A 19,992-nucleotide genomic window follows, 5' to 3' on the forward strand; every position below is an offset into this window, starting at 1 on the left:
GGTGGAGGTGGTGATGGTGGTCGTGATGGTGGCGGTGGCGGTGGTGGTGGTAGTGGTGGTGGTCGTGATGGTGGTGGTGGCAACAACAAAAAGAGGAGGTGGGAAATACACTCTTCAAGTAACAGAAAACAAGACTCAAAGTTCAGAGAAATACTAAAAACAAGACACCTGAAAGCAAGCACACAAAGGGTGGCACTGGGGGTCCCGCCAGTGACTCCCAGCCAGTGTGCCTGCACAGCTTCTGTGTGCTAAAGGAGAATGATCTGGATGCAACAAGGACAGCGTGGCCACCATGGTCCCAATGCCACTGTTCACTCTTTTACTCCCCAAGGATGACCTGCACCCACACACTCATCACACAAGGGAATTTCCAGACTCATGTGAAGTACCAAAAGCAATGGACCCCAGGGTGAAAGGAAGCAAGCATACAAGGATACAAGGAGGCCTATCCTTCCCCTGGTCAATCAGAGACGCTAAAGCTCAGAGATGGGAAACTCCAGAGACAAGGAGAGGGAAACTGAGACTTACCATTCAAAGGACACAGGGGTGCATGAGAGGAGTTTGGGGAAAGCCTGGAAAAAGAAGGACTCAATACGGTCCCACTACGGATACAGGTATGGGAGCCCTGGTTGTGAGCAGGCTCCTGCCAGAAAATAAGAAAGTCATCATGATGACACTGTGAGTGCTGGTGATTAATAAATTAGAGCTCAAATACCTGAGCAGGTGGATCCATTCAGCTCCCACCTGCCCATGCGGTTACCAGCTGCTCACCTCTTCTGCAAAAGGTAGTCCTATCTCAGCCCTCTAGATATGATCCCTGCCATCCAAGAAAGCTGAATCCCTGGAGGGGTGCTAGTACCCCAGCCTTCAAACCACCTGCTCCAAGATTGTGTCTATGGTCTTCTGGGGTTAGCTGCCCTCCCAGCTCATGGCCTGGTCACCCTCACTCTATCCTCACACCACCTGGGTACCATCCCCAAAAAGTAGCACAGAACGGCAGGCTGAACTGGGTCCTGATCCAGGCTCTGCATCTCCAGAGCCATGTGATGGTTCTCTGCATCAGGAACTCCAAGACTCCTAGGGACCAGCTAACAGCGCCTGCCTCATCACAGGTCATTGAGAAAAAGTAATAATGGTGTCTGTGAATAACTACAGACCAATTCCTCAGGTCTAGGCTACATGGTAACTACAGAGAGAAGACAATGCAGACCACAGGCTTCAGTCAGGAGTACAGTGAGGAGTCGCTAGTCCACTCCCTAGGAGCAGCACCAACTCCCTGCTGGACCGAGACAGGCATGAAAAAGGAAGGCATAACCCAGGAGAGAACAACCTCTAACCCCTGAGCACCAAGGTCAAGAGCTGAGTTTGACTCACAGAGACAGAAGGCAGACAGCCTAATGAGGTTTGGAGGTTTGGTCCATGTATGCAAGCAGTAACTATGAAGACGTGCAAGGCCTGCAGTGACCCATGGGTCTTATTCCCCAAAGGTCTCAATCATACAGGTACAGACTCATGTGCACACCCAATGTACTTTGCAATTATACAGTATGTTATGTATTATTAACTGACAGATATGAAATATAAACTACTGTTAAATATCGCATATTCCTGCTACATGACTACCTCTTAGAGTCTGTCCCACCACCTACAAACACTGGTCTCATCCCATTGGGATTTGTTGTTGTTGTTGTTGTTTGGGTTTTTTCTTTTCTGTTAGGAATGAGCAAATGTTTGTGTTAACCACAGAACTAACAAGAACATGCATTTTATAAAAGTCACCTACCATTCAACCCTACCAAGGCATACATAGTTTGAGCTCTGAGAATATTCTGCATTTGGTTGTGACTGTGAACTGATGCTACAACCTTCAAATAGTTAGAGCCAAGTTTCATATTTTTTAACTTTAAAAAGCTATGTGCACATACAAATCTAATAAATCGCCAAATTACTTGGTAATGCAGATTTGTTCCACATCCCCTCCCTTCAGAGTTGCTGCGTGCCCTCTTCTACTCAGCCTTTAAAGGCCACTTCAGAGAACAAGGAAAGGCACTCAGGCAACTTCTCAGTGCACAGGGACTAGCACTTCATGAGAACCTGCAGGGTGCGGAGGGTGAAGACATGTTCATGGCCCAGCTGAGACGACTGGTAACAGACAGTAGTCCGCACAGAACACACACATCAGGATGTGTACAAGGATCAACAGAAACTCAACTGTCACCTGGACATGTGAGAAACACGTCATCTCATGGTGAAGGAAACAAGTGGGACATGCCACCTCCTGCGTGCCTCTCTCCTTCCCTGCAATAGAAATATGCAGCCTGAGAGCTTCCAGGGGGGAAACCAAGGACTCACACTATAGTTGAGCAGTCTCCTCTCATTCTGTAGTTACTACCACACAAATATGCCTCTTTGTTATCTCTAACTGTATCTGACCACTCTGCTAAGAAACTAAGTTCTAGAGGCTCTAGATCCATTCTTCAAAGCTTAAAAAGACAGAGAAAGAAAAAGAACAGAAAAGGATAAAGGAACACTTCATCCAAATGCCAAAATATGTAAATGAGAGCTGACTTTACTTCCTCATCCCCAGACCAGAAATGATGTGTGTGACTTTCGTCTCTTATGCAGAAGACCCACCCTCACTCCAGGAGTGTTCAGGTCAGGGCTTCTGGGCCAGTATTAGCTGCATTTGGAGGTAGTTAAGTAGTGGGGCCTTCCTCAGCAACCTAGCTTCAACCCACCAGTGCCACAAGCACAGCTTGCTATGGTAACCCAGACCATCTCCATCACTGTGAAATGGCTCTTTGGAGAAGAATGAGTCAAAAGCACCTAGGGCTGAGAACCCACCAACAGACTCAAACCCTGGGTAAGACAAATCCCCACACATCATCCAGCATAAAGACTGGCTCATCACTGGAAATCATACAGCCAAAGGCATCACTGTGACTTCAATACTAGGGCCCCAGTTTCCTGCGCTTTCATCCTGAGCGCAGAATCCCACCATTGGCAGCTGGCTGCCCAAGCTAGGCAGGGTGTGCACCCACGGAACAGATTAAAATTAGGCACCCTAATTATTAAACTGTCACTGTAAAAGCCGGGAATACCATTTTTTAAATGAATAGGAGAATTAATGGATTTCTTCATTTGCTTGCATTTGTGCTACTCAGCCTGTCTTTTATTATCAAGGCAGTCATAAAAAAAAATGCTTCTGCCACATATGCAAATTAAATCGTTAGTATTTTCCCAATTACAGTAACTGCTTATTTGTATTGCTGATCTATTCTTTCAATTTAGTTCCCTTAATATTAATGATATTAGAAATGCTTTAATAAAAATACTCAGGCAATCAAGAAACAAAATTCTCATCTTTCTGATGGTGTAAACGGCAGACCACCCAGTATAACCCAGATGGGCCACCCCAATGAAACTGAGAGTAAACCCCAGAGTTGTAGGGCCCTTCCCTCTTTGTAGGTCTACCCACTCCACCAGAGGTCCCCACAACAAGGGCAGGTGGGCCACAGCTTCCCAGGACACAGCCCAGTCCAAGCTAACAGCGTCTTCTTTTACCTACAACCAGATGAGAGATACCAAGGTTAACAGATTCATGCCAAGGCACCTATCTAACAGCACGTTCATCTTGCTCTGTCCCCCACCCCCACCCCACCCCTACCCCTGCCTCCCAGAACTCAGAAGATTGCCACCGCATCCCAGGTGCTCCACATCCCTGTAAGGCCAGCAGTGATCTTCCCATAGGGTGCAGACCTAGACAGACCTTTGTCAGTCACAAACTTTAATCTAGAATCTAAACAATCTGTCCGCAAACTGCATCTGGGACCTGTGCAGAGATTGAGGCAGACCTAGAGAACAGGTCTGATAGTGCTGGGTAGGTGGGGTCGTCCTTAACCAAGTAGAACCATCTGGGCAGAACAGGTACCCAGTACCAGAACCCTCCAAGAATCTCAAGAGAAATACACAGCAAGGGCATAGTCCATGGGAAGGGCAACAAAGACAGGCTCATCTCCAAGGCCAACACATTCAAAGACTGGGTAGAGTTAAACTGAGTCTCCCATGTTCCAAACGAATGACAGCCCCAGTCTGTCCAGCTCACAGCACTCCTCCCAGACAGCCGGGCTAAGAGGCTGAACCCATACTCTGAGAGAGGAAGAGAAGCCATTATGGAATGGAAGTGAGAAAGCAAAGGGGATGCAGCTAAGCCCACACGTCTGCAGGCTGCTAGAGCCTCAGCCCTGCCTGCAGAAGCAGCACCAATCGTGGCCAGCAAGGGCAGAAGGAAAAGACACAGAGATAGAAGTGTCTGAGCAAGTGCTCTGAGAGCTGACAGACACTGGCTCACCAGCTTGTCTTTGCAGTGGCTAAGTAACAGGATGCACTACGCTTTACTACCTCTTCTAACAACACCCTGGATGGGACAAAGTCATGACCTCAGGGCACCTCTGACCATGCTGCTAAGACCTGGTTGTATGCCAAGTCAGTATTAAAACAGCCAGGTTCTAAGGGTCTATCACATCTATCAGGTGCTCTTAATCCGATGCCTAGGATCCCCACGGGCTCCAAAGACCCACAACACCTTAAGCTATAAGCAAAGTGGCATTTGGAAGGCATTTAGCACCCCTCCAAAGTGGAGAAACTGTCAACAAAAAAAGAGCTGCCCTTCCTCTAAAGGAACAAGTGTTGACTGCAAAGATGGGTCTGGCTGCTTCGCCACTTACTGGCTATTGCTAGGCACACTCAGTGTCCCTCTGCCTCTAGCCCTAAAGTGCACATTGTATTAAATATGGACAACTGTTAAATATGTTTTAACAGCTTAAGATAAACTTCCATACTCATGAATCCATGGGTCAAGGCCCAGGAAGCAGAACACCAGACACAGACAGGCCTTGAGAGAAATGTCTCTTTGTATATCACGCAGGTTCCCACACTGCTGTGTGTAGAAGCCAGTGCTGGGGGACTAACTAGTATTCCCAGATGTGGAAAAAACAAATATTATATTGGAGCAACCACACATAACTGTGTACACGGGGAGCCAGGAGTATGTCTTCCATGGATGTGCCCTATCCTTCTCATGATCTCTCAGGTGTCAGGACTCAAGTGACTAGGGCTCATACACCCCCACCCACAGTGGGGGAAGGCCGCTCTCCAGCTCTAACCAGACACTGCCTTCCAGCCAAACCTTGCTGCCTCCCAACCCCCTCATATCAGGAGGCAAAAGAAGTGTCCTCACTCTGAATATACTGAGACACGTGGGAGAGCTAGTCTCAAAGAGAGGAAGCACCCTGCCCTGAAGCCCTTTAAGGTCCAAAGAGGGATTCTGGCCACCCTTTACCAGCTTAATGGCAGAACTCTGTCCTAGCTCAGCTAAATATGGGGAAGATGCCCAGAAGCAACCTATTCCCAGCTTCAAGCCTGTGAATTCTGTGGAACTCCAGGTATGAGGCTTGGCTGTGTAAAAGCAGCATACACCTACTTCGGTTCCAGGATAGGAAGAGGTAATATGACAGGCCTTGCAGACCCTAATGATGGCCTAGGCAGGGAAGGCCAATAGTCAATTCCAAGAAAGCCAGGAGGCTGTGACACTGTCACTGGAGTTGTCAGCTGTCTGCCCATCAGAGGCAACTGGATAATCACCTGCAGCCCTTTCCTTACAAGCCCAAACCAGCTCAAGGCAGGAATTCATAAAGGCCTGGAGCAGAAAAACCCAGGAGTGCTGTAAGCAGGGCCTAGGCAGTGTGTCCACTGAGGATACAGGAAGGAAGCTGCACAGGGGGACGGATTGAAGCTAGGAGAACCCTGAAGATGAGGCAGAAATTAGAGTTCTGATCCAGGTAATAGGAACCTTGGAACATTCGGGAAGAATGGCATGACCAGGGTTGAGGGGAAAGACAACAGTGCAGGTAACTAATAGAGAACCTGGGAACCTGAGGATTAGGTCCAAGCCAGGAAGGCACCCCTGGAGCAGCCACATGGCAGGAGTGGGATCAACACTGAAACAGGAAAGAGATGGCAACTGAGGTAGAAACAACACCAGGACAACCAGGACCAGCAGGACTGGGTCACAGGGTCCTGGCTACAGGAGGACCCATGTAATACAACTTTGAAGTGATCTTCCCAGGAACAGTGTGAATTCTCATGGACAACAGGATTGGTAAGCCAAGTAGGGACAAAGCCAGGGCCCTAGATGATTCCAAGACTAAGGTGAACAATATGGAGCCACAAAAAGATAGAGTCCTCCAGGCAGAAGCATCCTCGAACCTGCATGGTTATCCAGGCAAGTATTAAGGCCACAGCTATGTCTGCAAAACTAAGAGACACCCTAAGGAAAAGAGGTCAGCACTCCTGCCCTATCTCTTCAATCTAGAAGAGCTAAAAGATGACCCTTGTCCTCCCAATGCCTGGCCCACCCCAGTCCATTTGATGAGATGACACTTAGGACTCTGCCCTAAAAAGGGCAGCCCATATAAATATTCTTACCTCTAAAGATTAAGGTCCAGCATCTCCACACAGGGCAGAACTGGGTAAGGGCCATACTCTCTAAGCAAGGATCTTATCATCCTAACCCTAAAGACCATCACATGCACAGAGCACCCAAAACTGCACAGGTCCTCGAGGAGTGGTAGTGAGCAGAATGTGTACAGGCTGACCCTCTTCCCACCAGGAGATAATGAAAAGAATCTGAATTCATCCTGGATATGGTTCCAGTGTACATGTGGGTGATGTATATGCATATGTGTATTATGTTGTATATGCACATGTGTGTGTGTGCACACAAGTACACGTAAGCATGCAAATGGGGAGGGCTATGTGCACATGTCTATGTGTTGTGTACACATGCATGGGGCAGGAACTGCATTCTCAGAACCAAAGTAGAATTGAAAAAAGGGAAAGTGGGGAGGGGTGGCTAGCAAAAGGATAAACAAGGTCACCTGCCAAGGCAACTGCCAAGTCCACAATATCAACCAGTGGCCAGGAAGTTCCACAAGGCCATTTCCTGCTATCCATGATCCATTTTCTCAGTGTGCTTTGCTCGGGAACATAAGACACCAACATAATCACTAAGAGTCTTCCACCTTGCCTCCTATGTCAGGAAGCCTGTGCGGGTTGTGCAGGTGTCTCTCTGGTCAGAATGCTCTCTATACTAGGCATAGCACACCAAAGCTAAAACAGCTGCTGTCTCCCTCCACACACATACATCTCTGTGGCTAACCTGTGCCCTGCAGCCAGAGATGTGATACTTGATCCTCACACAACTCAGCAAGGCAACATCCCACCATCTGGTTGTACAGAAAAGAAAACAGAGAGGCCAGGCAAATAGCAAGAGAACAGCTCACACGCAACTGCACCAGATGCACACCTGGCCTGTTTCTCAAAGTCTAGCCCCTCATCACATACGTTAGCCACCCAAAGTCAGACCCTGAATGAGATGTTTCAACTGAGGTGCTACTCCACTATGCACATCAGGTAATATGAAAGCAGGAAAGGCACAGGCTCAAAGCAGCTACAACTTGAACCCATGGCCCTCGCCACGGAACTTGCCACACTAGGAACATCAGCTTCTTCAGTGGTAGGCTAGAAGCAGGTGCAGCCAAGCCAAGGGTCCACATGTAATGGCAGTACCAGGTCTGCTAGACTGAAGAAGCATGCCAAGACACAGCTGGCCCCACAGATGTGGGCCTCCAAAGGCAGAGAGGCTAATTTCCTCGTGCTAGGGCAAGGTTGGGGGCTGAACGACCAACCTCTGCATTCTGCCCTATAACAAATATCCTCAGAGACATAAATTCTCTTACCCAAGCTGTAAATGAACAGATTGAGGCCAGGAGTCTCGACCGCTGATGCTCCAGCCTGCCACAGGCTGGAAGACCACAAGCCCAGACCCTGAAGACTCTCAGTCTGATTTCAAAGTAGATTCCTTCCCCAAACTCCCTGGAGCACAGCAAGGGATTTAGATCACTGCCTGAGCCTGGGCTGCATTTGTATATGCCCTCTCAGGAGACACTTGGCACCCGCCCACTTCTACCTGTGGCAGGAGCTTCTGTAAAGCATCCTCAGGCAACTGATAGCCATAAGGAGCTGGACTGGCCACAGAAGGACGCTGGCTAGTGGGTCTAGAAGCCCTACCCTCTGCACTTCCACACAGCTCAGCTGCTGGGGCCCCAGTCTGCCCTCTGTCCTTCTGTTTACTTAGAACCCCAGGCATGAATGAACATCCACCTCACTGGGCTGCAACCCATACTCCACAACATAATCCTTTCCACCTTTGTGGTCTACATGTGGAGGTGCTGAGTCCCTCTCTGAGGTCATCTGTACTTCCCAGTTAGCCAGCAGAGGTAGAATGAAGCAGGACCCTGTCTCTGCGAGAGGCTAAAGCAGCTCTGTGCACACACCACTAGAGAATCCCACCAGTCCCTCCAACTGACCTTGCTGCATACTAAACCTCCTAAGCACATCATTCTTCCCTCCCTCACAGAGGAGATCGCATAAGACTCGGGTCTGCAAAGTGTTCACCATAGCCTTTATTATAAACCCCAAGCTCACTCAAGGACTGCTCCATAACTGCTGCAGAGACCAAGGAAGCTCCAGGTGCTCCATGATGATGGCAGCAACCTAGCAACTGCCACCCTCCTCAGCATCCTTTTCCTTTCCCTCCCTCCTGAGAGCAGCCATTTCCACAGGAGGAGGCAGATGTCCTAGCCAGTTTCCGGAAGAGGCAAGCCCATTACCAGAATGTAGGCTGAGCCACGCTATGCAGTCTGTCTTCCTGTGGCAGGGCCTGACTCACAGATTTTGGTTTTAAGACCAAAGCCAGACCAGGCTGCATGAACTCAAGATTCTGCAGAGACAAAGATGGTAGGTACTTCCTGAAGGGCATGCAGTAAAGGAGTTCTGGGACACTTAGCAGGGCCCTGTCACTCATGAAGCTGACTGTCCTAAGACCAGGTGCGGGTGCACATTTTTAATATATTGTAGAGAAGCCAGCTCTCGCCCTGCTGGAACACTTCCTCCATCTGTACTTTGGAAAGTGGGCCAGTCAATTTCCCAGAGTGCATGATGTCCTTGTACTGCCATGGAGAGACCTTACCTGATAAAGATAACACCAGAAAGATCTCCTCTTTGACACTGAGAGCCACCATATGCTGTCTTCTCAGGCATCTCAAAGGGACATCACCCTTACTTCATGCTCCTCCATTCCTCAGGGGCTGCCTGGCACTTCCAGAGTATACACTGCTGCCCACAGCAATCCCATGGCGTGTGCACATAGGTTGCACTTCTCCTCCAGTCCTTCTTGCCCTCCACAAGGTCTCTGTCCCTCAGTGTGGCACCAGAAACTGCTCCATGTCTTCAGCACCTATATCCTGAGCCGACCATCATGAAGCTCCCCTCCAGTTACTTGTGGCCTTGGCCAGGATGGCAGTGATCCCTGCTCCTATCACGGGGAAACATGAAGAGAAGGGTGGGAACCACCCAGAAGGCGAAGGGACAGGAAAACCCTTAGCAAAGGACTACACAACAGCTCTTCTTCACAATACCAGGCAGTCTGCTGACCACAGAGACCTATCATAAAAAGGCCATCAGGTCACTTCCACAGCCCCTCCTGGAGACAGGGCAGCACTACTGGCCAGGTACAAAGGGCTGTGCCAACTCACTGACAAGATGCCTACAACCATAGGCTAGGCCCTGTCTGCAAGAAGGGACTGCCACAGAGTAGTGCCCTGAGGGCCTCATGCATTTCAAGGGCAGCTATCCTAAGCTGTCAAGTCTACAAGCTAATAGTCCCTGCAAGGACAAACAGTTAAATCCTTGTTCCCAGATGACACTGAGGTCCTCACCACCAGATGCAGATGCAGAGACACCCAAAGCTGGCACTGGGCCTCAGAAAGTCCTGCAGTTGCAAAGGCCTAATCACCAACAACAGCTCTGCAGGTGGCATGTTCTGTCCTTAACTCTATTCCTACCAGAGGCCTGCCAGCAAAGAGAATTGTGAGCACCACAAGGTAGGGGAACAGAATAAAAAGACAGTGAGATGAAGGCCAGGCCTCAGGGAGCCCACTTGTCCAGAATCTCCTATGAGAGATTCTATGGAAATTCTCCCTCTATCCTACAGATGGCATGAGATGAACTAAGACCATGCAATGCTGCTAGCCAGGTAAGAAAATCATAAAGGTCAAACAGAGAGTTCAGCTCAGATTTGACTCAACACTCATGATCTGTCTCCAACATTCCAGAGTTGTGGAAAGTCAGGTTCAGAACCACTATCCTATAACACAGGCAGACAGTACTAAATCCGCAGAGCCATGCATACTTCCCCACACCTATGAGGAGCCACCCAAGGAGCCAGAAGCCAAGGCACCTCCTCAGACAGTAAAGTCTTTGCTCTTCTAACTATACTCCCACTTACATGCTGAAAATCTGTCACCAAAGTGCACTCAAATGATGCTCACATTCTATCCTGGTAGAGGAAACCCTCTTCTTTGAGAAGGACTACTGACTAACTCTAAATCCCAACACCATCTTCCAAAAGGCCCAGCACCGTGGCTTGTTCCATGCCAGCTGCCAGAGAGAAGAGCCAGCCCTGCTTCCTGGGGACGTCAATAGGTACCAAAGCACAAACGTTTCAGGTCTGCTGCCACTTCAGCTGACAACTGCAGGAGACACTGGGGCTGCTGCGAAATGTGCAGGGCAGTAAATATAAAAGGAGACAACCTGCTCTGGAAAAGGAACTCACAAGAAAAGCTGAGAACTCAGTAGCCCTGGATGTGTCCCTCCAGCTTGGAGAGGCAAGCAAAGAATAACACAGGAGCTGCACAGGAGTGTCCCACAGAAAGGGAACAGAGACCACCTATGCCGTTCCTATCCAGTATGGACCGCACAGAAATGCCATAGCGAAAGGAGCCTTATCCACTGTGGCATTTACCAACTACTTCCTAAGCTCTTTAAAGTCCAAGAGTAACTTAGACCTAACCTGCCAACTGTACCCCCTGTCTAAGAGGCCATGGCCCAAACCTGAACTACTAAATGACAGGGACCTAGCATGAGTTGAGAGCCGAACAAACTTTAAAGGGTGCCCCATAGGTAGTACAGAAGAGCAAGGACTGTGTTGTGTGTTTTGTCACACTCTGCTGATCTGTTCACTGCCACACTACTGCAATAGCATGGGCCGGCAAGCAATGGCATCCAGCACTGGGATTTGCTGCAGCAATGTCCAGGTGAGGTTTTCCTCCACTGGCTCCCAACAGGCATCTCCCTGAATAAGCTTCTTCTCTAAGAGGTTTCAGGTGGGCCACAGTGAAAGCTCTCGACAGGGAGCAACTCCAGAGGGAGTGAGCCCTCTCCCCTCAGCCTGCAGCTCCAGCCTCAGAGTGGAGTGAGCAAGCTTGACACAAGGGGCCTCCACAATGGTGCTTAAGCCTAGCCCTAGAACTCATTCTAAGGAGAGTCCAGCCATACCATGGGATACCCAGGAGCCTCTAAAATATGCCTCACATGGTCAGAGAGGTCAGGCACATCACTAACACTGGCAGACATAAGCATAAGAAACAGAACCAAGGGAATGCAGCCACCACCAGATACCTGAGCTGCAAGGCACAGCAGTCCTTCACAAGAACAAGCCCCATGCAGCCAACATAAGAATACCCAGTTCTTCTCTGCTCAAATACTCCAGCTAAGCAGTCCTTGGAACACGGCATCATCATCCCCCCCCCCCATAAGGGCCTTCCCACCTTGATGCAGTCCCACCACTGTGGCTCTGACTCAAAAAGACCACACCTATTCACTATCAAGCACACACACACCCCAGCCCCTGCCAACCTGCTTGGGCCTCTTACCACCCCAGCCACAGGGAACTCTCTCAGCCTCCCTGTTTCACATACCCTGGTTCTTGGAATGGCAACCTTATGCACCTGTTGGGTGTCTGTTGCTCCTTTTAGGTCCCTATCTGCATCTGCGTATCTTTCGAGTGGCCAGTGGTAAGAAGGGGGTTTGGGATCTTCAGACGTCGGTGCCAGCCACAAAGCAGGTGCTCAATGGAGTCCCATGTCCTGAGCCTAATCTGAAACTACAGCCCGGGCTTATGTGCAGGATGAAAACTTAGAAAAGACCTAATAGATCCATTAGAAATATTAACAACCTTCTTCAGCACCAAAGACCAGGGGTAAGAGAAGCAGAAAAACTTCTGTTTCAAAAGGAATTACTCTAGCAAAAAAGCAGCCTATAAAACCAATGAAGGAGTCGCCAGTCCCTCACCACTGGGACAGCACTCCCACTTGGAATGCTGCTTCAGGCTTCCAGGCCATAGATGATTTATTGTCTCAAGCTTAAACATCAATCCAACAAAAGCTCTTGACTCGCACAGCCAGAATACTTCACAGACAACAGTAAACTAACAAAGCCCAACATGCAGTTTTAAACAGAGCAGACTCTAGAATGTTTATGCATGCAACCATATTAAGGGATCATGTTAAAATTATGAGGTTAAGTAAGAAATGATTAAGTAATGCTATTAATTCCAAATTAAAACAAACAGAGACAATGTCTTTAGCAGGAGCAGCAGCTTGCCACCTTGAATACCACAGCCAGCCCCCTCCACCCACCCAAGGGACAAGCTGGAAGCATTTGCCCTGGCAATGCACAATGGCCCATTTGCTATTTGGCAGCTGTGTGTAAGCCCTCTCTGCCTCTCACTCCTTGCTACATCACAGAACCCACTTCACTTGTATTTATGGATCTACTTAACAACGTGTAATCTCCAAAATCAGGAGCAAGAAGTTCCCAGATGTTTGAGGGGGAACAGGCAATTCCAGAACACAAGAAAACAGCATGGGGGCAATGGTCTCCATGTATGTCCTCACCCAGTTCTGCTTCCAAGGCCTGCACTGCATTGCCTACCCATTCATCAGGTACCTGAACTGCCATGGACCAGGCACAAATCAGGCATGAGGCACTCCTGGCCTTTTGACTCCTTGAAGTCTTCAGCCAGCAAATGACATTAAACAACTAATGTCACAATAAGCTATTAAAATTGCACAACCGGAGAACGTGAAAAAGGAATAAGAAGGCCTTTGAGCTAAGATGAATAGAAGACTGAAGAGAAGACATAAACCGAAGGACTGGGGAAGACAGACACAACGGTAGCCATATGTGCAAAGGCCCTGGCCAAAGAGGACCAAGAGGGGGATGCAGAGCAGGCTGGAGTGAAAGCTCAGCAACAAGGCAAAGACCATGAGTGAAGGCTTGGAAGCCAGAAGCTAGGGCTCACCAGCTTTCTGGGTCTTCTAGAGGAGCCTTGACAGGATTTCCTGCATGGAGCAGTAGGTAGAGATCTGCTCTCATAGAGGTCAACTAGAAACAGCCTGAAGCATGGACTGCACCAGAGCAGAGTAGACCCACCAGGCCAGCCCCACCTCGGAAAGCTCAGGGGTGACTCAGAGTAACCGTCTCAGATTCTTCTAACACTAAGTGTTAGCATCAGCCTCCCAAGGACCGACCTGCTTATTCTCCTTTGAAAAATATTAAAGCAGTATCAATTGTTTTAACACTGCCATTATATTATTTAAAATTTTTCTATACTGCAAAAATGTATATATAACCAATGTCAACATGAATAAACACAATGGCGGTCTCTTATGCCTCCTTTTCCTGATATCCCAATGGCCATCAATATCACCTTGGAAACTCATTAAAAACCAGAAAGCCAGGCTGCAGACTGCTCTAGGCCAAATGCCTCTGTATACCACACACTGGGAGATTACCCGCAGCAACAGGGTACTCACAGAGCTGCGCTTCTGCAAATGGCAGAGCCCATATCCTGCAGGTACCTGGGTGTCAAGGCGCTTACCACAGTCATTAGCATAAATTCTAGGATTCAGAACTTCCTCCTGAATGAAAGGCCATTTAAATCTTTGATACTTTCCTGGAGAGAGATTAAGTATTTTGTATGACAATATACATTGTTCTCTCTACAGAACAAATATATGCATACCTAATGCTTACACTATGCCTCCTATGGGCCTAGGCCCCAGTCTAAGCATTTGTTACACTCTAGGAAGCCATATCCGTGTCACAGCTGTGGGTGTTGTTATCAACCTCACTAATACAAAGGGCACATATGTAATCTCCTGCACACTGGGTTATTAGCTAGGCTCAGTCCTTACTCTTAGCTGTGGAGATCTGCTTTTCTGCATTCCTTACTAATCTTGTAACAGGGAAGCTCATTCTTTTATTGTTAGTTTGCAAAAACTCTTTATATATACTGGCTATTAATCTCATAGAGGCCAACTAGATTACACATTTTTTTTCTCTCTTGTTTCTGAATCTTGGTTAAAGAGTCTTTCTCCAAAGACTTTTTTTCTTACTATTAAATCTGCCAATATTTTCTCTTAAGGCTCTGTCTTGGTTTTAGGATCAAACACTTGAGTGCTGTAGTTCTTCAGTTTGTGGTCCTCAAATACACTCTTCCAATTAAAATGTCCCACGTTAAGTAAGGCTGCCAGCAACACTGAGCAGCTCTGAGAAATGGACACAGACCACAGGCTGTCTGCTGCCACCACCGCCTGCTCCCAGACAGCCTTGTAACTTCTCAAAAGACCCAAGGAAGCAAGGGACAGGATGTGACAACCACCGGCTACCTGGGCTGTTCTGATTTCTGTGATGTTAGGGAGAGAACCCCGAGCCTTTCAATGTTACACAGAAGACACAATGAGGACATTAAAGTTACCTCCCCAGAGTGGTGACAGCTCGGAAGGAAGGGTGACAACCCTTCCTTCCTACACTGGGAAGGTCTTCCAAATTACCTTCTCAAAGTGCTCTTCCAAATAACTCAACAACACTGACCTTCCACACAGAGTCATCCTGGGCCCAGAACAGAGAAAGGAGGGACTCAGCCTTTGGGACTCAAGGCTGCCATTCCTCTCATACATCCCTGCTATCAAGGGTGTGTAGCATCACCAATTTCTTGTAGCTATGGGAGCAATAGAGGAGACCGAGATGGAAAGTGCTCAAAGAATGGCCCATGGCCCTTATTGGGTAACTCATTTAAACACTTGCTACTGATCCAGAGAACACACTCTGATCTATCTACTCAGGAGCTTACAGTGTTCTAACCTGGTCCAGTTACATGGAGGGGCTCAGAGGAGTCCATTTGTGTGGACTCCAGTCTGGTCTTCCAGGAAGTAAGGAGGCATGTCAGAGAGGCAAGGATGGCAGCAAAGCCAAGAGCAGCTGCAGATGCCAGACCACATTCCACCCTAAACAAAGCCCATCCTGCTCACTCACATGAGCCCAAGAGCAAACAACTGACCTCCTGGCGGCTCAGTGAGTTCTACGGACTAGGGCCTGTTCATATGCAGCAGCACTTCTGACTCTGCCCTCAGTCATTTGAACCTCGAAGGTCAGTGTCACACTTAATGCCCAGAGCTGGCTGAACAGCAGGACACAGTATGGTCACTGGAGACCAAGACAAAGCCACTCCAAAAATCTCCTTGGGGCCCCTACCCCGGGAGTGGGTTACAACCAATGGGACATGAGCTCAACTCTGGATTCACCCTCTGATGCCTGCATAGTCACCCTGGGGCCTGGGCCTGAGCCCCCCACCCCCAACCTTCCTGTGCAGCAGGTGTCTCTCATTTCTGCATCTCCCTGGCTCCCTGCATCAGGTATTAATGTATTACTTATGGCAGCTTCAGAGTTCTGAAAAACCAGCCGTTTTCAATAGAAAATGGCATGGATGAGGCTCGACAGGAGTGATGAAATTTTCTTCTGCTCTGGCAATTAGGACGGCACAAAGTCGCCTTTCCTTTGGTGCCACCCCCAACATCAAAGGATTGGAATTCAAAGCCATTCATGCTGCATTGAAACCTCACAATGAGGCTGGAAAATGGAAGTCGATTACTGGGCAAAAATATGCAGTAGTTAAAAGGAAAGAGTTATAACGAAATTAAGCTGCAGCAGCCCCACGATGTGTGGAAACTTCCAGCACCAGAGCTCTTCTGGTAAACATCAAGAGCGGCATCCTCCTAATGCAGGTTTGAAACCAAAGTCAAGTTAGGTGCCAGGAGTCCCAAGAAGACAGTGCCATGTTCTCTTGCCCACCTCACCAGCGGCAGCCCCTGGCTCCTGAGAAGGTGCCATCTGGGGGCTTCATATATTGCACAGCTCTCTGACGCTGCTAACCACAGAACACTCTTGCTAGGGCTGCTTTGGTCACATCTGTCCTTGGTCCCTAGGCTTTCCAGGCCTGTCTGCAGTCCACAGTCATTCTTCTCCCCCACAGGGCTCCCAGACACCCTGTAAGCAGCCTGCAGACCCCTAAAGGGGGCAGTGTTACCTCTGCCTTCTAGCAAACCCAGCCTCTTCTGGGTGACTACTGCTCTTCAGGAAGGCATTTGATCTTTAAAAGAAAAGCCAGAACACAGAAAACCATACAAGTCTTACAGTGTGTCGGGTGTGTGTTTTTAAAGCATGAAAATCCTTCCCTCCCACACAAACGGGGAGTTCTTCTGGGGAAAGATGCCACAGATCCGAGGAGTGGCAGAGCTGGGAAAGCGGATGGGTCTTAAAAATAGATAACTGAACCCAGACTAGAGCTGCAGAAACTACCTGGGGGGGAGGAAAAATAAGAATTTTTAACTAAATCTCACATATTTTTTGATATCCAAAACTCCATTCTGATGAAACTTCTAACTGGGTGGCATTTTGCATTTCCAATTATAATGGAGTAATTGTGTTGCCATAGAGACTGCAAAATTCTGCAATAACTTTTGCTGCCTTGTAACTGCTGTAGTGTATATTTGTGTACAAGCAGCTGAGTTTTCTTAATTCAACCTTCTTGCCTCTCTCCACAAGCACTAAACCACCACCACCACCACCACCACCACCACCACCTTCTTTCTGGATGGATTTTGAAACCACCACGCTAGCTTTCATCAAGCCGGTCCTGAAATAATGCACGGAATTATCAGAAGCAATTAAAACTCCTGGCAACCTCGATCGTATCACGGAGGAAAAAGCGAAACCAGGTCAAGGTGCAAGCCGCCAGCATCCCCCTAACCCCAGAGTGCGACAGGACTATGGCTGTTTACACGTTAATACTCGCAGGCCTTAAATGCTTAGGTGGTTTGTGGGAACAGGCAGAAAAGCCTGAGCAGAGAGAAGCAGGGAGGCAAAGTGACTACACAGGCCTTTCCTTCCTCCCCGAGCAGGCAGAGTGGCTCTCGGAAAGCAATTAGGTAGGTCTCTACAGTAATGCAATTAGGATTTAGTTAAGAAAGTCATTAGTTCTAAAATAACTTAAGTTTAATTTCTGCGACGCTTTATTTGAAAACCGTGTCACAGCAGGTCAATTTACAGCATGCAATAACCAAAACACCGCTATCAGCGGCTGCAAGTTATTAACAAATTCTCGGTGTGCATTAAAGGAGAACACGGGTTCCACACCCGGCCTTTCCGACCGACTCCCGCCGTGCGGGCTACAGCCCTGCCTTCGGAGCCCTCGCTCACGGTGGACACCGGGTCGTCTCCCGGGCTAGCGCAGCTCCTCGCCAGCCCAGCGACCGTCCGGGCCCAGCCGAGGCCCCCGCCCCGCCGCCCGCCGCCGCCGAGGGGCGTTTTCTGCAAACTCACAGGCTGACAAAGTTACATAAACGCCCCGGCCCCCGCCCCCGCGCGCCCACCTGCCCGCCCGCCGGCGCAGGCCGCTCTCCCGCCCGCCAGCCCGCGGCGTAGGGCCCCGAGGCCTCGGCGGGGCCGGGCGTCCACCTGCCGCCAGCAACCGGGCGGCGCGGACAATGACGGCCGGTGGCTTACCGCGGCGGCGGCGGGCCGCGTCTAGCCCTGCTCGGGCGCTCCGAGCCGCATCTCCTCAGCCTGCGCCGCCGCCGGCGGGCGGGCGGGCGGGCTCGGGCGGCGACGGCGACAGCAGCCGCGTTGAGCGGGCCGGGCGTGAGGCGGCGCGGCGACGGCGGTGGCGCGAGCAGGCGCGCGGGCTCGGGCTCGGGCGGCGGCGGCGGGGATGGTGCTCCGCGGCAGCGGCCCCACAACCTCCCCTCCTCATTCACAAAAAATTGACCCACGTTGAACCATGATGCTGCTCCCCCTCGAGCGCAGAGCCGCGCGGGGATAGGCCGCGCCCTACGCCCGTCAGGCGCCCCGACCCCGCCCCTCCCGCCGGCGGCCCACCAGCCATTGGCTGCGACGGCTGTGCGTCACCTCCCCCCTTGGGCCCCGCCCCCTGCCTGGTTTCTAATGAAGAAAGCGTCAATTACGGCTCGGCCCCGCCTCCAAGAACTCAGCGGCCTTTCTATTGGCCCGACAGTCCGAAGTCCGCCCCACAATAGCCCAACAGCCAGCCTCGCATCGCGGGCGCTGCGAAGGGCCTCCGCCTTCGTCCGCCCTCTCTCAAAAGTTCCAAACCCCATTGGCTCTCAGCCTTGTCAATTCTAGTGAGAGGGGCGTGCCGAGGACTCTCCAGGCGCCAGCTCTGAGAGCTTTGCTGTTTTAGAAAGAGCAGGGAGCTGGTGCGCCTACTGATTGAAGCCGTGGACAGACCTCCCCGGCAGCCCGCGGCGCTGCCCGGGTCAATACAGTGTGTCTGAGCGCCTGTCTCATGCTCTAAGGGGGCGCGGAAGAATGCAGACCGAGGCGAGGGCCCGGCCAGGCCTGGCTGCAACCTCCATCTTGGGCAAGGCACAGGTCACGTGGGCTGCGTGCGGGGGACGCCGAGCCCAGAGGGAGTGCGCAGGCGCGGCGGACCCCGCCCTGCCCCGGGGCTTGCGCGCCGCTTGGGGGTGCGGTTGTGAATGTGGGGCCTTGCGTGGCCGTGGGAACTGGGGGTCCAGGGGCCGCTGCTGTGGTGGAGTTGTACGCCCTGGGTCGCCGCCACCGCGTCCGGGTTTGTTGGAGCCACCCCTTCTTTGCTGGGGTTCTTCTAGACCTGGGCCAGGCGCCTATAATTGGCGTTCCCGAGTATAGATGGGCGTGAAAGGCCATACTTCTAGTGCCCTTGGATCCATTTCCTTTCATCAGGAGAGTAGTGCAATTTCTTATTCTGTGTGTATATTTCCAGAATCCCACATCCAAGACGAAGGAAAGAGCATCTGATCCACCCTACATGGCTTGAGTGTCCTAGGATGCTGGCCTGTTTACTAGGCCCTGCCTTATAGGAGTTGAGTAGAGATTTAATAAGCATTTTTGATCCACGACTGGGGGAAGGAAAATTGAAGGTACACGTGGATGAAAACAATTCGCAAAATGCAATAGGTTCTTTTCATTATCTCAGGGTAATAGTGAGTTAGAAAGCTTCGTTCACTGGGAGAAATTCATACTCTAGGGTAGCTCAGCTGTGAAGCCAGGGGATGAATTGTGGAATCGAAAAACACAGAACGAAATGACCGCACTTAGGAGTGCTACTGCAGCTGCTTATAGAAAAGCACTACCAAATTTACATACAGAATCATGCAGGATCTGCAGCCTGCTAACGTTTCGATGAACATCAAGTTCAGAAGTACTTGAAAGGATAAAGACATGCAATAATCACAGATTTGATGAGTACTGAGTAAGGAAAACCTGAACAAAAGTTACATGAGAAAGTGCTGGAATGTAATCTTAGATGTAATTACTTAAAAAATGGTAGATAGAGTTCAATTCCAGGGATGGGGGAGCATTGCTGTGTGCCGATTAGACCTCACAGAAATGTATTTAGTACATAGAAGGGTTCTAGCAGCAAATAAAATGGGGGGGGGCACCCCAGTACCACCAGGGTTTCTATAGGGCTTTACAGAGTCCCATTCTCAAACAGAGGCTTGGTATTAGAAACCAAGAGGTCAGAAATAAAGACAGACCTCTAATACAAAAACACCCAAGAATTAGTAGAAGCTCACTAATTAAAAGTGAAACGAAAACTACTTTCAGACTGGAGATAGAGCACACGCGACTGGTACAAACAAGACTCCAGGTTTCCTCACCAATGTTAAGAGAGGTCAGGCTCAGCCA

The 19,992-nt window shown here is 49.8% G+C and overlaps 1 protein-coding gene across 1 annotated transcript in view; it reads right to left on the bottom strand.

The window, feature by feature from the left end:
* Hdac4 (histone deacetylase 4) overlaps positions 1–18,152 on the bottom strand; it is a 257,625-nt gene extending 239,473 nt beyond the window's left edge. Inside the window, exon 1 of the mRNA XM_031368438.1 lies at positions 18,075–18,152. The gene's annotated coding sequence lies outside the window, so the exon portion shown is untranslated. The remainder of the gene's footprint in view (positions 1–18,074) is intronic.
* Between the last annotated feature and the right edge of the window lie 1,840 nt (positions 18,153–19,992).

The sequence above is a fragment of the Mastomys coucha genome, unplaced genomic scaffold (genome assembly GCF_008632895.1).
Source record: "Mastomys coucha isolate ucsf_1 unplaced genomic scaffold, UCSF_Mcou_1 pScaffold14, whole genome shotgun sequence".
Taxonomy (NCBI): domain Eukaryota; kingdom Metazoa; phylum Chordata; class Mammalia; order Rodentia; family Muridae; genus Mastomys; species Mastomys coucha.